Source organism: Ovis canadensis, chromosome 12 (assembly GCF_042477335.2).
Source record: "Ovis canadensis isolate MfBH-ARS-UI-01 breed Bighorn chromosome 12, ARS-UI_OviCan_v2, whole genome shotgun sequence".
Lineage (NCBI taxonomy): Eukaryota > Metazoa > Chordata > Mammalia > Artiodactyla > Bovidae > Ovis > Ovis canadensis.
In genome coordinates this window covers 16,553,705-16,573,563 of record NC_091256.1, presented here as the reverse complement: position 1 = coordinate 16,573,563, position 19,859 = coordinate 16,553,705, and the positions used below count along the sequence as shown (strand labels likewise).

Below are 19,859 nucleotides of genomic sequence, written 5' to 3'. Positions count from 1 at the left end.
TATAAAGAAAGCTAAGCACTGAAGAATTGATGCTTTTGAACTGTGGTTTTGGAGAAGACTCTTGAGAGTCCCTTGGACTGCAAGGAGATCCAACCAGTCCATCCTAAAGGAAATCACTCCTGAATATTCATTGGAAGGACTGATGCTGAAGCTGAAACTCCAATACTTTGGCCATCTGATGTGAAGTAATGACTCATTTGATAAAACCCCGATGCTGGGAAAGATGGAATGCAGGAGGAGAAGGGGATGACATAGGATGAAATTGTTGGATAATATCACTGACTCAATAGAGTCGAGTTTGAGTAAGCTCTGGCAGTTGATGACTGACAGGGAAGACTGGCATACTTCAGTCCATAGGGTTGCAAAGAGTCAGACATGACTGAGCGACCGAACTAACAAACTAGCTAACTAACTAACGAATCCAAGACAAAATGGTGAAAGACATGCCAGGAATCTGCCTTTCAAGAATTATCAGTCTAGTATGAAAAACAAAACAAAACAATGAATTAAGGTAAATAATGAATTGAAAGGTACAATACTTCTATAGTTTTTCAAGTATATTTGAAGAACAAAAATATCCAAGCACTTCAAAATAGGAGGGGCTGAGGCTCTAGTTCATGTAGGAAGATATCTATTAAAGAAAGGGTGAAAACCGTTCATTAACGTAGAGACAGGAGTCTGTGCAGCAGTTGAGGCAGCAAAGAAATTGACCTCTTTTAAAAATTCTGAATGGATTCCAGGGGGAGATGGATGACACTGGACATGTAGGCAAGAAATTGATATTATAAAACTTGAAATTTATTCTAAGGGGAAGCTTTTCAGATCATCATGGCTTTCTTACAGGTACTGTCTTTATGTGAAGACAACAGTTGGAAAATACCCTACAGCCAAGATCTTTTCTTGTTTTTGTTACAATTGCAATAAATAAGAATAAATACAATACAGTACAATAAAATAAGAATTTTATGTAAGATAAGCACAAAAGACTTACCTGGAAGACCAGTGAATAAGAGTCCTCCTGCCACTGCAGGAAACCTGGGTTAGGTCCCTGGTCCTGGAAGATTCCACATGCTCTGAGGCAACTAATCCCATGTGCCACAATTACTGAGCCAAATGTTGCAGCTACTAAAGCTTGCATGCCAAGAGTCCATGCTACCCAACCAAAGAAACACTGCAATCAGAAACCTAAGCATCACCACTAGCCCCACTTGCCACAACTAGAGAAAGTCTGTGCACAGCAATGAAGACCTAGCACAGCCAAAATAAATAAATGATTTTTTCTAAAGATAAACACAAAATATATAAAGGAAAATACATACCAATAGAGGTGTTGCTATGTGGAAGTTTGGAATAGCATTTTAGGAAAGGAATCCCAAAGGTTCTCATCAAGAGTGATCTTTTCAACTAAGCTACAAAACTCAACATTAAAACAAAAACAAATTTATTGAGTTATTTTTTGTGGCATTACTTTTTAAAAAATCATTAACTTACATCTAGCTTTATGATTGGGCTTCCCTGGTGGCTCCGTTGTAAAGAATCCACCTGCCAATGCAGGAGACTCAGGTTTGATCCCTGGATCAGGGGAATCCCCTGGAGAAGGAAATGCCAACCCACTCTAATATTCTTGCCTGGGAAATTGCATGGACAGAGGAGCCTGGCAGACTGCAGTTCATGGAGTTACAAAGAGTTGGACACAACTTAGAGACTAAACAACAGCAACTTTATGATTAGGTAATCAGTTCGGTTCAGTCACTCAGTCGTGTCCAAATCTTTGTGACCTCATGAACCACAGCACACCAGGCCTCCCTATCCATCACCAACTGCCAGAGTCTACCCAAACCCATAATTAGATAATAATCATTGACTTTTAGATAGTGTGAATGTTCTGTTTTGGAAAGAATCTAATTTTTAAATTCCAGTTTTGGATTTTATAAATTACTTAACAAAATAAGAAGATTCTAAATAAGAATAAAGCAATTGTTGATAATATGTAGCAATGTCACAAATTTCATAAATTTTAAAAACTTTCAGGGACAATTTTATACATTTCTAAGTTGAATCAGAATAAATAAAATGTATTAATAGTTAAAGTACAGCAAGAGAAGATGCTTAAAGGTACCGCTGCTGCTGCTAAGTCGCTTCAGTCATGTCCGACTCTGTGTGACCCCATAGACAGCAGCCCACCAGGCTCCCCCATCCCTGGGATTCTCCAGGCAAGAACACTGGAGTGGGTCACCATTTCCTTCGCCAATACTTACAGGTACAGCAAAAAGATATTTATATCTCATATATCTTTAAATATAAAGATATTTATATATCGTATACGTAATAAAGACACCTAGAAGTTGCCTATGTGGCCTTGAATGTGTTTACTCTTTTTGTTTCATATTTCAATTTGACATTTATTATTTGGAGCCATACTGTTGAAATTTAGAGTTACCCTTGGAAATGTAAGATCTTAAATTATAATCATTGCAAGCATGCTGTTTATAGTCCAATATGTGTCTAAAGAGGAAAAAGATAAACTAGCAATAGAATTTTATGAATTTTTCTGCCTTAATATTAACATCATTTATCTTGACAAGTGTGAAGCTATATCTTACTAATTGATATATACTCATGTAATCAAACTGTGAGTACTAGTTACCAGGAAAATATAACTAGCATTGCAGAAATACCATTTTTGTTTTTATATGATACTCTTTCTTTTAGGACCTTTGAAACCAGGAATTATAGTTGAGAAAATATCCATTTGATACATTCCTGTAGAAGTTTTACCTCCCTCCAACCTTCTGATAACTATAATTTCTCAGTCTGTTTCAAATGCAGCCAAGAGAAGTTACTGCGCTGGAGTAGGATGGGCTCAAGCCCTCCCTGTCAGTAGGTAACTGTCATTGGAGGCACTTTGGGTGGGGCCAGGAATCTGCCCTGACTGACACATTTCCCTATAAGTGACTTGTCCTGACGTTTGAGTGACCATCTTGATGACTGACCAGAAGAATCTTAGTTACCTTCTTTCACATTTCTCTTAGAATAAATTCTTTCCTGTGGTTTTCCTGGGTTCTGCATTCAAAGAGAGCTCTGGCTGTCTAGACTTACTTATTATCAGATTTCTAGTCATTAGTTATTCCAAGAAGAAGGTAGGGCTTAGGCTCAGGCTCCATGAGAGTGAGGACTCACAGCTGTTTTGTTCCATGACATATTGTCTATACCCCAAAATAGGCTGACAGATGGGAGATATTCAATAGGAGTTTATTGAGTTAGTCAATAAATTTCAGTGTTTATCTTCGCTTTTCCTAAACACATTCTTGTCAATGATATTTCCAGTTTTTCAAAAATCAAACCTCATTTTTCCCTCTTCTCTCTGCAAATGAGCTCACCTCATTTCCTGTCAGAAAAACCCAGGGTAACATTAGGCAAGAAAATTCTCAACTGTTCTTTCTGCCTTACACCGCAACTTCTGCTTCAATTATTACTCTCAAAATTTTCAGATCTCAGAGTTTTCTTCTTAAGATTAATCCTATGCCTGTATTCAGTGTAAAACAATCTCTTTCAGCTATAATAGGCCTTATTACCCTCTCTATGTTTATTTCGTACATCCCTCTAGTCTAGCTTTTCAGTCTTCTCATGTGTTTATTTTCTCTGAAGAAGCAAATTGGTTTTCCCTCCAGAAACAACTCGATCTTCCTTCAGTTACCACTTCTTGAAGATTGCTACCTTGTTTTGTTTCCCTCAGTACTCTGAACCACTCCTAAAAACAGGGTAAATTCTCAAGCCTCTAGTGTGTTTTGAATTCATCTCCTTATTTTATTTTTTCATGGTTACATTTTGAAATCATTACTTTCTTTGGCCAGACACCTGACTTTTCTTTATGCTGTTCATCCTCCCTTGACTCTGATCATTAACAGTTTAATGCAGGAACACTACCAAAGACCTACACTGATATTTTGTCAAATTCTAAAAGAACTCCCAGATGTATTGAATATTTGAAATATATAGCTATATAAAATGCTTTCATAGACCATACTGAACTCCTGCAAAGGCCAGCAAAAATTTCTTGCTAGTTAGAGTTAGCTGCTCATTTGTGTCTTGACTCATTGCAACCCTACTGACTATAGCCTACCAGGCTCATCTGCCCATGGGATTCCACAGGCAAGAATACTGGAGTGGGTTGCCATTCACTTCTCCAGAGGATCTTCCTGACCCAGGGATCAAATCTGGGTATCCTGCATTGCAGGCAGATTCTTTAACGTCTAAACCACCTGGGAAACCCAGGTTATAGGATAACCTAGAGTGAAAAACAGTTTCTCACAGTCTCAGAGTATATACTGGGAAAAGGTGGCAACTTTAAGCCCTAGTTTCTTATTTCAGGTCTTTCTTGTCTTTTGGGGGGAATCATACAAAAGATCTGCTTAAATACATTCAATATAATATAGGTACTTTTCTTATTAAATTACATCTTCTTTCTTGAAAAAATACATTTAAATAAGAAACAATATATTTTATTTCTATAGATAATCATTTTTAATGTTTTAAGATTGTGAATTAAAAATAATGCAGAACTGCTTGAGATCAAAAAACAAATGAATGTGAACATTTGCGCAGAATCAAGTATAGGACCAAATTTGGTCCGATGATGACTATTTACTGTGTTCAGTTCAGTTCAGTCGCTCAGTCGTGTCTGACTCTTTGCAACCCCATGAATCACAGTATGCCAGGCCTCCCTGTCCATCACCAACTCCTGGAGTTCACTCAGACTCATGGCCATCGAGTCAGTGATGCCATCCAGCCATCTCGTCCTCTGTTGTCCCCTTCTTCTCCTGCCCTCAATCCCTCCCAGCATCAGAGTCTTTTCCAATGAGTCAGCTCTTCGCATGAGGTGGCCAAAGTACTGGAGCTTCAGCTTTAGCATCATTCCTTCCAAAGAAATCCCAGGGCTGATCTCCTTCAGAATGGACTGGTTGGATCTCCTTGCAGTCCAAGGGACTCTCAAGAGTCTTCTCCAACACCACAGTTCAAAAGCATCAATTCTTCAGTGCTCAGGTTTCTTCACAGTCCGACTCTAACATCCATACACGACCACAGGAAAAAACCATAGCCTTGACTAGACAGACCTTAGTTGGCAAAGTAATGTCTCTGCTTTTGAATATGCTGTCTAGCTTGGTCATAACTTTTCTTCCAAGGAGTAAGCGTCTTTTAGTTTCATGGCTGCAATTACCACCTGCAGTGATTTTGGAGCCCTCAAAAATAAAGTCTGACACTGTTTCCACTGCTTCCCCATCTATTTCCCATGAAGTGATGTAGATCATCCCAATAGTGAATCTCTGATGCTTTTTCAGCCCCACAGTGCACAATATCTTTATAATGGGTACTTTCTCTGAAACTTCACAGACTAAATGCTGTACTTATGTGCATACATAATATCCCATTTTATGCATTATGATCAGGAAAAACTTGATTGGTGGACTTTACAGACAAACATTTTAATTTAATCATACTCTTTATTCCATAGTTACTTTTGGTAGCAGTAGATGCTTTGGTTAGTCCTTTCAAGGGACTATTTTCCTTTTATAGCAACAGATGAACTTCAAAAGTGTAAATCATTAAGATTAAGTGTATATGAGGCAAGCCCATCAAATGAGATGAATTTGATCATAATACCAAAATAATATACAAATGTCAAGGAAAACATAAATATTCAATCTGTATAAACGGAAGATGGGACCCTGAGGTAACTAACCGGCAGAGGTAACCTCTTGCTTATAATATTTACAAAAATTCATTCTATTTCTTTCTAAGTTTTACAAGTAGTGTTTTTGTGTCTTTTAAAGACATCTAAGCCCAGCATTCAGAAAACAAAGATCATAGCATCTGGTCCCATCACTTCATGGGAAGTAGATGGGGAAACAGTGGAAACAGTGTCAGAGTTTATTTTGGGGGGGGCTCCAAAATCACTGCAGATGGTGACTGCAGCCATGAAATTAAAAGATGCTTACTCCTTGGGAGAAAAGTTATGACCAAGCTAGATAGCATATTCAAAAGCAGAGACATTACTTTGCCGACTAAGGTCTGTCTAGTCAAGGCTATGGTTTTTCTAGTGGTCATGTATGGATGTGAGAGTTGGATTGTGAAGAAGGCTGAGCGCTGAAGAATTGATGCTTTTGAACTGTGGTGTTGGAGAAGACTCTTGAGAGTCCCTTGGACTGCAAGGAGATCCAACCAGTCCATTCTGAAGGAGATCAGCCCTGGGATTTCTTTGGAAGGAATGACGCTAAAGCTGAAGCTCCAGTACTTTGGCCACCTCATGAGAAGAGTTGACTCATTGGAAAAGACTCTGATGCTGGGAGGGATTGAGGGCAGGAGGAGAAGGGGACAACATAGGACGAGATGGCCGGATGGCATCACTGACTCGATGGACGTGAGTCTGGGTGAACTCCGGGAGTTGGTGATGGACAGGAAGGCTTGGCTTATTGCGATTCATTGGGTTGCAGAGAGTCAGACATGACTGAGCGACTGAACTGAACTGAACTGAAGTTATTTATCAAGCTGGAAAATAATTTAGAACCTCCAAAACACTATCTCTAAATATTAACTGCATCATGTGCACTAGTCAATTATGTACTGAACCATGCAGAAATTTGGTGGCTTTAAATTAACATCTGGGCAGTAGGTGTGCTCATTACTATAGGAAAATCAATGTTTCTTATTTGACATATTACACACAATTGTGCCTATGCCTGAAACTATCATTTATTTATCTATGCATCTATCTTCCTATGCATCTATCTATCTAGATATCTATTTATTTATAGCTGTCTAAAAAATTCTGAGTTGCAATGACACCACCAATTCCAACTGAACAGCACAGGGTTCCTTCCAGTTTTCCACTTTTCACACGTGTATTTCTCTTCTGCAACTGTAGGATAACCTTGACTCACTATCTTCAATACTTTTATCAATTTCTACAAACCTAAGAAATACAGAAAGTAGCTTCATTTCAATACAAAAAGAAATCTACTGTGTTCCATTCAACATGTTTACAGTTCTTTTTTAAAGGAAGCAAGTCACATTTATATGTAGTAAAATGCGTGTGTACTACATTTTCTTCTAAAAGCTTTATAGTTTTAGAATATCTATTTATGTATTCCATCTACCATATATTAATTTTTGAGTAAGTGGGAGTTAATGTTATTTCTTAAATTATGAGTAGTCAGTTTTAACAACATGAATGGAATTGACTTTGAAGTCAACTCACTATGGAAATGTTGATTTATTTCTGGTCCTCTATTTAGTCCATTTATCCATTTATCTCTTCTTACTCCTAACCACTTTACCTTGATAACTACAGTTTTATAGTAAGTCTTGGAGTATGCTGCACATTTTCAATTGTGTTCTCATTCAAGATTGTTTTTATTCAGGTCTTTTCAGTAACATAGAAATGCTAAGGAAAGCTTATTAATTTCTATAAAATATCTGTTTATATAACTAAAGGGATATTATTGTATAAGGAAAGACAAGTTAGGGAGAATTGACATGTTAACCATATCAAGTGTTCAATCCATAAACATGATATATCTCTTCAATCATTTGTTTCTACTTCTGTTTTCCTAGAAATGTCTTAAATATAGAAAATTACACTTCTAAAAATTATTCATATTTATTTATAACATTACAAATACAGTTCTTCAATGTTACATTTTCTATCTGATTTGCTGCAAATATGAAGAAATGCATTTGATTTTTGTATATAGATTTTATACTCTGTACTATATTGTGTTATTCATCTTAGGAATTGTTTTGTGGATCTGTTAACAGTATTTCTCCTGGCAATTATACCATTGTAAATACAAGATTTTTATTCTGCCAATTCATTTTTACTTTGATTTATTAAACTTTCTTATTATATGGCTCAGGACTTTAAGTAAACTGTTGAAAAAAGTAATGACTATAAAGATCTTTGTCCTATTCCTTACACTGGTAGATGGTATACAACGTTTTCTATTCTGTGGACTTATTATTTCCTTCCTTAAAATTACTTGCTTTTTTAAAAATATTACTATCTCATATCTTAAAGAAGGCAATGGCACCCCACTCCAGTACTCTTGCCTGAAAAATCCCATGGATGGAGGAGCCTGGTAGGCTGCAGTCCACGGGGTCGCTAGGAGTCGGACACGACTGAGCGACTTCACTTTCACTTTTCACTTTCATGCATTGGGGAAGGAAATGGCAACCCACTTCAGTGTTCTTGCTTGAAGAATCCCAGGGACAGGGGAGCCTGATGGGCTGCCGTCTCTGGGGTCTCACAGAGTTGGACACGACTGAAGAAAATTAACACATGCATTTAAACAATTATTTCAAAAATGTAACCTGTAAAATTATACTTTTCCTTAGGTACTTTTTAGCTGTATCTCAAAAAACTTTACATTCATTTTTTTCTATTTAAATCTATGTAAAATCATTTGCTCTCTTTTAAAGAGCTTTATTGCAGTATGATTATTATATAAATTACTACACATATTTCTTGTATCCAATTTAATGAATATAGTAGACATTCACAGAAATAATTCATTCTTAATCATTTCTAATCTAATTCTGTTGTCACAGAGCAAACTGTAAAATTTCAATATTTTGCCTTTTTTCATGTTTTGTTATTGCACAGCATACTTTCTATCTTCATGAAAGTTCCATTTTTAGATAAAAGCATATATATACTCCAACTGCTGGATCAGGTTAAAAAGGTTCATGTGTTCTTCAAAGTCATCTATGTTTTAAATATTTTTCTAATTGTTTTATCAATCAAAGTAAGAAGGCTCTCAGTATGATTAACCAGGATTGTGAATTTGTCTATTTCTTCCTTTAGTTCTATCCTTTTTTGCTTCATTTATTTTTGGATACATATACTTCTATGAATGCTCATCCTTGTGAATTAATATGTTTATAAGTATAAACTATTTCTTTATAATTTTTAATATTCCTTGTCTTGAAGTCTACATTGCCTTATAATAATACAGTTAATTTAAAAGAATTGATTGCTTTTATGTAATAAATTCTCCTGATATTTGAAGTAATTAATCTTCTAAAATCATTCTCTCTAAATCAGAGGCAAAAATAAAATAGTAAAAGTAGACTAGCTACAAGCTTATTCACTCATCTCACAAATCTGGGGAAACCAAATTTATTTACTAACAGAAAAAAAATGGCAATAATAGCACTACACACTAAAATCAATGGCATACAGAAAAGAGCAATGATGTTTATAGCTTTAAGCCATGCTACAAATAAATAGCAAACTAAAAGAAACAGGCACTACAGTCTAGAATCTAGAAAAGAATATAACCCAAAGAACATGTAAGAAAAAATGACTAAAGCACCAATTGTTATTTTTAAAAAGATAAGAACATAAACAACTTATCTGCATAATAACTCAGCTTTTAAGGAAATTTAGTAGATAGTTCAGCTTCTGGAAAGACTTAAAAGAAAGTACAATTTAAGATTATTTAGACAAAAATGGTTAGACATAGAAGAAAATAAATCCTTGAGAATACACTGAAAAAATATGGCAAGATATCTAAAAGATAAATAAGAAAAGTATTTTTTATAAAATGAAAAACACTGACCTGTGTGTGTGTGTTCAGTTGCTCAGTTTTGTCTGACTCTTTGCCACCCAATTGACTGTACAGCCCACCACACTCCTCTGTCCACGGAATTTTTCAGAAAAGAATACAGGAGTGGGTTGCCATTTTCCTCTTCATGGTATCTTCCCTACCCAAGGATTGAACCTGAAACTCGTGTTTCTTGCATTAGCAGGAGGGTTCATTACCACTAGTGCCACCTGTGAAGCCCACAGTTCACTGAAGGATCATTTATACCCTGCTGGTCACATAACTAAAGCCAGGATCTCTAATCTGTTAAAGCAGGTGCATTCATCAACGTATATATCCCTTAACAGTGTAGGCAAATTGGTAAACTGTACCTCCATGGGAGTTCTAAACTGGAAACAGTACACTCTGTGAACAGTACCAGTGACAAAATCTAGGTCTTAACTTCGTCAAGAATCTGCTTCAGATTAATTGATTATTAACTAAGTGTAATTTCTCCTTTAGATAATCAGCTCCCACTGACAGAAAATCATGTAAGAGTTTTAATCCAATACCAATATATCTGATCATAGTTACCTGTTTTGTTTTTTCTTTAAAGACCCTGATATCAGACTTCACTTAGTGCCTATAATTGAGTGAGAAGTTCATTCAGAACATCCTAATGACTAGAAATAATTAAAATCAACTTTATACATATGACACAAAATGGACCAAAGGAAGAATATACAAGGAAGACCATAACATTATAAACCAAATATGATATATTAGGGTGCTAAATAAGTTTAAGAATATGATATATATAAGCATTATTACTGTTCTATCATTTATGTTATATTATTAGTGCTTTTTTATTGAAAATTATTCCTTTACTATTTTAAGATTTTTAATCAATAAATCAAATTTTAATACTTTTAGGAGCACAAATACAACAACGTTCACCTCCAGCTCTGATTTCCGATACCGCAGATATGACAACGACAATGAAATGTCAGGATGGAGAAAAAATATCTATTTTCTGTGAAGAAAATTACCAATTCAAGATGCAGAAGAAATTGTATGCAAGGATGGTAGATGGTAGTAAATCTTACATTGTATTGGTCAACAATACATAACTTGCTTTATAACATTCTTTTAAATAAGATACATACTCCTCTAAGCTTTGTACAAGCTGGAATCAAGATTGCCAGGATAAATATCAATAACCTCAGATATATAGATGACACCACCCTTATGGCAGAAAGTGAAGAAGAACTAAAGAACCTCTTGATGAAAGTGAAAGAGGAGAGAGAAAAAGTTGGCTTAAAGATCAACATTCAGAAAACTAAGATCATGGCATCCAGTCCCATCACTTCATGGCAAATAGAGGGGGAAACAGTGGAAACAGTGTCAGACTTTATGTTTTGGGGCTCCAAAATCACTGCAGATGGTGATGGCAGCCACGAAATTAAAACATGCTTACTCCTTGGAAGGAGGTTATGACGAACCTAGACAGCATATTAAAAAGCAGAGACATTACTTTGCCAACAAAGGTCCATCTAGTCAAGGTTATGGTTTTTCTGGTAGTCATGTATGGATGTGAGAGTTGGACTATAAAGAAAGCTGACTACCAAAGAATTGATGCTTTTGAACTTTGGTGTTAGAGAAGACTATTGAGAGTCCCTTGGACTGCAAGGAGATCCAACCAGTCCATCCTAAAGATCAGTCCTGGGTTTCATTGGAAGGACTGATGTTGAAGCTGAAACTCCAATACTTTGACCACCTGATCAAAGAACTGACTCATTGGAAAAGACCCTGATGCTGGGAAAGATTGTGGACAGGAGCAGAGGGTACAACAGAGGATGAGATAGTTGGATGGCATCACCAACTCAATGGACATGAGTTTGGGTGGACTCCAGGAGTTGATGGACAGGGAGGCCTGGCATACTGTGGTCCATGGGCTTGCAAAGATTCCGACATGATTGAGCGACCGAACTGAACTGAAGCTTTGTATGGATCAGCAAGATGAAGGTCTCTTTACCTTGAAACAATAAATCACAGTTTATATATATATATATATATAAATGAACATTCTTATACTTCTAGTATGAAGTAAATAGCGGCAAAATTTGGGGGCTACTATGTAAATACCAGGTAAAATTTACACTTATGCATATTTTTGTCTTAATGATCAAAAGGGCAAGAATGAAGGACCAATTTGTCTCCTTGGTATGGGAGTTGTTGACCTGGAAGATGAGTCCCCAGAATATCTGACATAAAAGTACAGTGTAGCTTGTATACAGGAAAGCCAGAGGGTTATAGGAAACAGAGATTCTGTTCTTAATAGTCACACAAAAATCTCACATGCTCCATGTTCCAAGGCAGAGGCAGTAATTGGAAAGAAGCCTGGATTAGACTGACTTGCTGGTCTTTGTGAACCTCCCAGAGAGTTGGGGGGGGGTGCAATTTTGGGGACATAGATGCTGGCGCGAGCCATTATGAAAGCTCATTTTACTATGAAAATGCCACTGCCAAGTGCCACTTTGGAGTTCTCCTTGTAGATTACTAGCACCAGGGCTTACAAACCCATGAGTATGACAGTGCCAACCACAGGCCCCACTGGGCCCCAGCTGCTACACGTGTATCTCATCCTGCTCCTGCATATGACAACACCAGCCCAGGTACCTTACGGCCCTGCAGCAGGCTTTCCCAGGACGTCGTCCTGCCAAATAGTAGGCTGCAGCCACTGCAGAAAGCACTGACAGCCGACCAGGTTGGAGTGCTAGCCCTGCTTACCAGTGTCCCCACAGTAGTTGGGCTTGGTACAAGAGAAGGACATCCCTATAGTGTTTATATCTGCTGTACAGATCCTGCAGAGGGGAGCAGGCTTCAGGCTCCCTACATAAGACTTTTCCTACAGAAGACCACCTCTCCAAGCTCAGGAACATGCCCAGTCTTAGAAGAAAGCACATAGAATTAGCTAAAATGAAGAGACAAAGAAATACATTCTAAAAGAAGGAACAAGATGAAATCTCAGAAAATAACACTAAACAAAACGGAGATATGCAATCTACCCAGTAAAGCATTCAAGGTAATGACCATAAAGATGCTCAATAAACTCTGGAGAAGAATGGATGAAAACAGTGAGAATTTTAAGAAAAAGGTAGAACATTTAAAATAGAGATAAATAATGTAATAGCTGAAGTGAAAAATACACTAGATGAAATCAACAGCAGATTAGAGGCTTCAAAAGAATAGATCAGTGATCTGAAGACAGGGTAGTGGAAACTACCCAAATAGCACAAGAAAAAGAAAGAATTTTTAAAAATGAGTATATTAAGGGATATCTGGGCAACAGCAAATGCAGCAAAATTCTCATTATAGGAATCCCAAATGGAGAGAGACAGTCTTATTTGAAGAAATAATAGCTGAAACTTGCTAACCTAGAGAACAAAACAGACGCAGGCCTGGAAATCAGATTCCCAAATAAGATTAACCAAAGAGATCTAACCAAAGCACATTGTAATTTAAATAGGAAAAAAATAAAATAGAGAATCTTAAAAGCATCATGAGAAAAGCCACTAGTTACATACAATGGGACTCATAAGACCATCAGCAGTTTCTGCAGAAACTTTGCAGGCCACAAGGGAGTGACGCAACATACACAAAGTGATGAAAGGGGAAAAAAAATTTATAACCAAAACTACCATATCCAGCAAGACTATCATAGGATAGATCAACAATTTTAGAGATCTGCAAATAATGTGTTCATCATTATTAAACTCACTTTACAAGAGATATGAAAGAGACTTTCTAAGCTGAAAAGAAAAGACTCCAACTAGACATAAGAAAGTTACAAAAGAAAGAAGTTTACTAGTAAAAGCAAACTTACAGTAAAGGTAGTAGGTGCTAGTGGGAAGATTAGAAAATAAAAACAGTAACGTTATTTGTATCAACAATAAATAATTAACAGAAACTCAAAACAAATGGATATAAAATATGAGGTGGGGAACAGAAATATAGAGTTATTAGAACATGGAAATCATAACAAGAGTCTTTTGTTGTACAAAGGTACAAGACTGAAAATCAACTATTGGGGAAAAAAATAAAAACTGCCAGAAGTACAAACAGCTAGAGGTTAAAAAATATGTTACAAAATAACCAAGGGGTCTCTGAAGAAATCAAAGACAATATAAAAAATACCTGCAAACAAGTGAAAATGGAAATAAAATGATCCAATGTGTATGAGACTCAGCAAAAGCAATTCTAAGAGGGAAATTTATAGTGATACAAGCCTACCTCAGAAAAGAAGAAATATCTCAAATAAGCAATCTAATATAAATCTAAAGAAACTAGAACGATAAATATAAACACAACCTAAAGTTTGTAGAAGGAAAGAAACAATAAAGATCAGAAGATAATGAATGAAATAGAGACTAAACAAATAGAAAATATCAATGAAACCAAGAATAACCATTTGAAAAGATAAACACAGTTGCTAAACATTTAGAAAGATTCATCAAGAAAAAGAGGAGGGTTTGAATCAATAAAATTAGAAACAAATGAGGAAATGCCCCAGAAATATAGAGAATTAAAAGAGATTACTGTGAAAATTACACACAAATAAAATGGACAATTGAGAAGAAACTGATAAATTCCTTGAAATATGCAATTTCTCAAAACTAAATCAGGAAAAAAATAAAAGATACAAACAGACTGATTACTGATATTAAAATTGAATCAGTATTTTGAAAACCCAAGAAACAAAAATCCATAACAAAACAGATTCACAGGTGAATTCTGCCATTTACAAATGAGTTAACACTTATTCTTCCCAAAATAGTTGTAAAGTAATCAACCTCCAATTAAAATAAATAAAAAGAATAAATAAATAAAAATGATAGGGAAAAAAAAAATAGTCCCAAAAGAAATTGAAGAGGAAGGACACTTTTGAACTTCTTCTGCAAGGTCAGTATCATCATCCTGATGCCAAAACCAAAGACATTACATAAAAAGAAAATTTCTGTCCATACCATTTATGAACATAGCTATAAAAATTCTAAATCAAATATTAGCAAACCAAATTCAACAATACATTGAAAGGATTACACACCATGAGCAACTTTGACTTTTCTCAGGGATTCAAGTATGTTTCAATATCAGTGAATCAATGTGATATTTACCAACAAATTGAGAAATAAAAATAATATAATTATCTCAATAGATGCAAGCAAAACTTTTGATAAAATTCAATACCTGTTTCTGTTAAAGCTTTCCATGTAGTGGGTAGTGGGTAGTGGGGAAACATACCTAAACATAACAAAGGCCACATATGAGAAACATCCAGCCAACATTTCATTCAACAGTGAAAAGCTGAGGGGCATTTCCTAAAAACCAGGGAAAAGATGAGGATGCCCAAACTCTCCACTTTTATTCAACATGGAATTGTAAGTCCTAGACACAGCAATCACACAAAAAAATAAATTAAAGGAATTCAAATTGCAAAGAAAAAAAGTAAAGCTGCACTATTTACAGATAACATAATACTGTACATAGGAAAACATCATCAAAAGCTATTAGAACTAATAAATCAATTCATTAAATTTGAAGGATAAAAATTAAGATACAGAAATATGTCACATTTCTATGCTTGAACATCACATTTTTAGGAAAGGAAATCAAGAAAACAACCCCATTTACAACTGCATCAGAAGAATAAAATAGCTAGTAACAAATCTAACCAAGGAGGTAAAAGACTTGTACTCTGAAAGCTATAAGATATTGATGAAAAAAACTGAAGATGGCAAAACAAATGGAAAGATATCATGTTCATCAATTTGAAGAATCTGTATAGTTAAGATAACCTTGCTCCCCAAGGCAATCTACAGACAATGCAATCCCTCTTAAATTACTAATGGCATTTTTCACAGAATTAGAAGAAAAAAATTTTGCAATTTGTACAGAAGCACATAAGAACCAGAATAGCCAAAGCAATCTTGAAAAAGAAAAATGGAATTGGAAGAATCAGACTCCTTGATTTCAAACTCCATCACAAATTGTGATAATTAAAATAGTATGACACTGGCACAGAAACAGACACATATATCGGAACAGAATTGAGAGCCCAGAAATATACTCACAATTATATGGCAAAGTAATGTATGACAAAGGAGGCAAGAATATAGTGGGAAAATTATTGCCTCTTTAATAACTGGTGTTGGGAAAACTGGAGATTTACATTCAAAAGAATCAATCTTGGCTAACTTTCCCACATAATATACAAAAATAAACTAAAAATGAATTAAAGATTTAATTATAACTCTTGAATCCATAAAACTCCTAGAGAAATCATAGGCAATATGCTCTTTGACATCAGTTTTTAAGTGAAGAACTAAAGGGCTTCGATGAAAGTGAAAGAGGAGAGTGAAAAAGTTGGCTTAATTCAACATCCAGAAAACTAAGATCATGGCATCCAATCCCATCACTTCATGGGGAATAGATGGGGAAACAATGGAAACAGAGATTTTATTTTGGTGGGGGGCGGGGAAGGGGGGGCTCTGAAATCACTGCAGATGGTAACTGCAGCCATGAAATTAAAAGACACTTACTCCTTGGAAGAAAAGCTATGACCAAGCTAGACAACATATTAAAAAGCAGAGACATTACTTTGCCAACAAAGGTCTGTTTAGTCACAGCTATGGTTTTTCCAGTAGTCAAATATGAGATTTGGACTATCAGAAAGCTGAGCACAGAAGAATTGAAGCTTTTGAACTGTGGTGTTGGAGAAGACTCTTGAGAGTCCCTTGGACTGCAAGGAGATTCAACCACTAAATCCTGAAGGAAATTTGTCCTGATTATTCATTGGAAGGATTGATGCTGAAGCTGAAACTTCAATAATTTGGCCACCTGATGTGAAGAACTGATTCATTTGAAAAGACCCCAATGCTGGGAAACATTGAAGGAGGGAGGAGAAGGGGTCAACAGATGATGAGATAGTTGGATGGCATCACCGATTCGACAGACATGAGTTTGAGCATGCTCCAGGAGTTGGTGATGGACAGGGAAGCCTGGCATGCTGCAGTCCATGGTGTTGCAAAGAGTCGGACATGACTGAGCAATTGAATTGAATTGAACTGTATACTTACATGTATACTATCGTGTAAGAATCGGATCACCAGTCTATGTCCGATGCAGGATACAGCATGCTTGGGGCTGGTGCACGGAGATGACCCAGAGAGATGTTATGGGGAGGGAGGTGGGAGGGGGGTTCATGTTTGGGAACGCATGTACACCCATGGTGGATTCATGTCAATGTATGGCAAAACCAATACAGTGTTGTAAAGTAAAATAAAGTAAAAATAAAATTTTTTTTAAAAAAAGAATTGAATTGAACTGGAGGGGATATGTCTCCTCAGGTAAGGGAAGCAAAAGTAAAAGTTAGAAAATGAGAGTACATCAAACTTAAAGTCTTTACCATAGCACAGAAAAGTATCAATAAAATGAAAAAGGCAGCCTACTGAATGGGAGAAGATATTTTGCAAAGGATATATGCAATTAATATTCAAACTACACAAAGAATTCATGCAATTCAACATCAGAAAAAAAGAAAATATATTCAACTCAACTAAAAAAAAAAAATGGCCAGAAGATCTAAGTAGATTATTTTTCCAAGAAGACATAGAGATGGCCAACAGACCCACGAAAAGATGCTCAACATCATTAATCTTCAGGCCAAGTTCCAAGTTCAGTCACTCAGTCATGTCTGACTCTTTGCAACCCCATGAATTGCAGCTTGCCAGGCCTCCCTGTCCATCACTAACTCCCGGAGTTCTCGCAAACTCACGTCCATAGAGTCAGTGATGCCATCCAGCCATCTCATCCTGTCGTTGGCTTCTCCTCCTGCCCCCAATCCCTCCCAGCATCACAGTCTTTTTCAAAGAGTCAGCTCTTCTCATGAGGTGGCCAAAGTATTGGAGTTACAGCTTTAACATCAGCCCTTCCATAGAATACCCAGGACTGATCTCCTTTAGGATGGACTGGTTGGATCTCCTTGCAGTCCAAGGGACTCTCAAGAGTCTTCTCTAACACCACAGTTCAAAAGCATAAATTCTTTGATGCTCAGCTTTCTTCACAGTCCAACTCTCACATCCATATTGACTACTGGAAAAACCATAGCTTTGACTAGACGGACCTTTGTTGGCCAAGTAATGGCTCTGCTTTTGAATATGCTATCCTGGAATATGAAGTCAAGCAGGCCTTAGTAAGCATAACTATGAACAAAGCTAGTGGAGATGATAGCCAGTTGAGCTATTTCAAATCCTGAAAGACGATGCTGTGAAAGTGCTGCATTCAATATGCCAGCAAATTTGGAAAACTCAACAGTGGCCACAGGACTGGAAAAAGTCAGTTTTCATTCCAGTCCCAAAGAAAGGCAATGCCAAAGAAGGCTCAAACTACCGCACAATTGCACTCATCTCATATGCTAGTAAAGTAATGCTCAAAATTCTCCAAGCCAGGCTTCAGCAATACGTGAACCATGAACTCCCAGATGTTCAAACTGGTTTTAGAAAAAGCAGAGGAACCAGAGATCAAATTGCCAACATCCACTGGATCATTGAAAAAGCAAGAGAGTTCCAGAAAAACATCTATTTCTGCTTTATTGACTATGCCAAAGCCTTTGACTGTGTGGATCACAATAAACTGTGGAAATTTCTGAAAGAGATGGGAATACCAGACCACTTGACCTGCTTCTTGAGAAACCTATATGCAGGTCAGGAAGCAACAGTTAGAACTGGACATGGAACAACAGACTGGTTCCAAATAGGAAAAGGAGTATGTCAAGGTTGTATATTGTCACCCTGCTTCTTTAACTTCTATGCAGAGTACATCATGAGAAACCCTGGGCTGGAAGAAGCACAAGCTGGAATCAAGATTGCGAGGAGAAATATCAATCACGTCAGACATGCAGGTGACACCACCCTTATGGCAGAAAGTGAAGAGGAACTAAAAAGCCTCTTGATGAAAGTGAAAGAGGAGAGTGAAAAAGTTGGCTTAAAGCTCAACATTCAGAAAATGAAGAATATGGCATCTGGTCCCATCACTTCATAGGAAATAGATGGGGAAACAGTGGAAACAGTGTCAGACTTTATTTTGGGGGGCTCCAAAATCATTGCAGATTGTGATTGCAGCCATAAAATTAAAAGAGGCTTACTCCTTGGAAGGAAAGTTATGACCAAGCTAGACAGCATATTCAAAAGCAGAGCCATTACTTTGCCAACAAAGGTCCATCTAATCTTCAGGACAATGTATATTAAAACCATAGTGAGATGTCCCTTCACACTTGTCACAATGGCTAATATAAAAAATACAATAGCAAGTATTGGCTAAATGTGGCCCAAAGGGAGTCTTTGTGCACTGTTGGTAGAATTATAAACTGATAGAGCCATTGTGGAAAAGAGTATGGAGTTTACTCAAAAGTTAAAAGTATAACTGCCATATGATTTATCAATTCCACTTCTGGACATTTGTTCAAATGAACCAAAAACACTAATCCAAAAAGATATAAGCACTGGTGTTCATTGCAGCATTACATGCAATAGGCAAGGATAGAAAGCAAGCCAACAGTCCATTGATAGATGAGTGGATAAACACACACAAAAAAATGAACTATTACTAAGCCATAGAATAGGAAATATTTTCATTTGGAACAACATGAATGAGTCTAGTGTGTTTTATGCTAAGTGAAGTAAGTCAGTTAGAAAAAGACAGATATCACATGTTCTCACTTATATGTGAAATATAAATATAAAACAAACAAAATTAAAAGAACACAGGCTCACACAGGTGCAGAACTATGGGTTGTTGCTAGAAGGGAGGTGGTGGTTGGCAAAATAGATGCAGAGGATTTAGAGGTACAAACTCCAGTTATGCAATAAAGAAGCCATAGGGATATAATATACAGCATACAGAATACGGTCAATAACATTGTAATAACTTTGTATAGGGACAGATTTTTACTAGATACTGGTAGTCATTTTATAATGTATGTAAAAGCCAAATGATTTTGTAGCACACCTGAAGTTAACATACTGTTAAACATCGAACATTTCAATAAAAAATTCATTAAAAAAAAGAATGCAGGGGCATATTGAACAAGTGGATAGTACAAGAGTATTTATGGAGACAGGTGGATTGCAAGTTTCAATTATTTGTCAGTCTTAAAACTCTAACTTGTTCAACTTATTCTAATTTAATTTAAACATTATATTTATACTTCATCCTTTG

General features: G+C 36.4%; 1 pseudogene; it reads left to right on the top strand.

Moving 5' to 3' along the window:
- LOC138416248 (complement factor H-like) overlaps window positions 1-19,859 on the top strand; it is a 38,802-nt pseudogene that overhangs the window by 13,678 nt on the left and 5,265 nt on the right.